Source organism: Bos indicus x Bos taurus, chromosome 19 (genome assembly GCF_003369695.1).
Source record: "Bos indicus x Bos taurus breed Angus x Brahman F1 hybrid chromosome 19, Bos_hybrid_MaternalHap_v2.0, whole genome shotgun sequence".
Classification (NCBI taxonomy): Eukaryota; Metazoa; Chordata; class Mammalia; order Artiodactyla; family Bovidae; genus Bos; species Bos indicus x Bos taurus.
Genome location: NC_040094.1, coordinates 37,033,906 through 37,035,124, shown reverse-complemented (window position 1 = coordinate 37,035,124; position 1,219 = coordinate 37,033,906). Strand labels below are relative to the sequence as shown.

At 51.0% G+C, this 1,219-nt stretch overlaps 1 non-coding gene across 1 annotated transcript; it reads left to right on the top strand.

Annotated features, from left to right (window-relative positions):
* Positions 1-450: 450 nt before the first annotated feature.
* Positions 451-584, top strand: LOC113878663. Its single transcript, XR_003507084.1, has one exon. It is a non-coding gene; the product is annotated as a small nucleolar RNA SNORA43 (small nucleolar RNA).
* The last annotated feature ends 635 nt before the right edge of the window (positions 585-1,219 follow it).

The window sequence follows — 1,219 nt, the reverse complement described above, 5'->3', positions numbered from 1 at the left end:
CGGGTTTAAAGGCCCAGAGCAGCATTCCCTATTACCCAAAGAGCCTATCTTTCTAGCCATCATGATTTAAGCTATCTTGTGGAAAATCAGCCCAATGCATTTCAATACCTCTCTGTTGAAGTTTCCTCCTCTGTAGAATGGGAGTGGTTTCCCACCTCTCTCAGAAATAACATATACAGTATTTATCGTGGAGCCTGACACTCAGTCGGTGCTAATAAAAGGAAATCGTTTACCAAGGCTTCAAAGTCCTACTAATGTCTCTCTCTCCACAACTCTCCTGAGAGCTCTCCAGGCCAACGATCCTTTGATTTTTTGGTCAATGACGGTATGGGTTTCCTTGGGGTGGGATGCTTTTGTAGCAGGTACAAACTTCCCAGGCCACAAAGTGACCTGTGTGAACATTTTTATTTCCCATAATTGACTTTAACTGCCATCCGACACTACCTTGCAGATGCCGGGTTTGCCGGCACCACGGGTGCGGCCGCCCTGCTGCGCCCGTGCGGTTGGGGCAGAGAGGAAGCGGCTATTTCTACGCTCAGTGCTCAGAACCATGGGCACGAAGAATGGTTTGTAGCCGAACATCAGTGGGCACCGCACGAGGGAGCCCCTTGTTCCCACGTGCACAGAAGAGAAGGCCGGGGAGGACCGAGGGAGCAGACAGGCACACGGCAAGCTTGGGTCCGGTGGGATTGACCAGGAGAGGGTCTGCTGGAAACGATGGTTCTGTGTGGGAGGACATTTAGGCGTCCTTGAGCACCTGTGACGCGCCTCCCTGGCTGGGGGCTGCTGAGCTGGCGTCCTATGCCACCCAGCCTATGAACGCCTGACGTAAGGAGTCCCTTGAGGGAAGGCCAGAGGATCCGGTTGACAGCGCTGCTGCAGGAAAACAGGGTTTGGGAGGATTGGCTGATTAGATTCAAAAAAAAAAAAATTGCCATCCAAATTTTCTGTGTTGCATTGTATGGAAGCATTTTCTTAAAGAATGCAGGGTTTGCTTCAGTCAATTTTGTTTCTGCATCCTCTTTTCCCTGGGGTTTCAGCTAGTGCTGTCAGTAGGGAGAGGGCTTCTGATCTTGGTCACTTTCATTTTCTCTGCTGCATTCTGTGGGGTTCTGGTTCTACTGACCATCACTTTCTGGTCTCTGTTCACCCTGCTGGTGCTCGCAACTGGGACCGTTCACTGAGATGGCCGATGGTCCATCCAGCTTATGTCGTCATA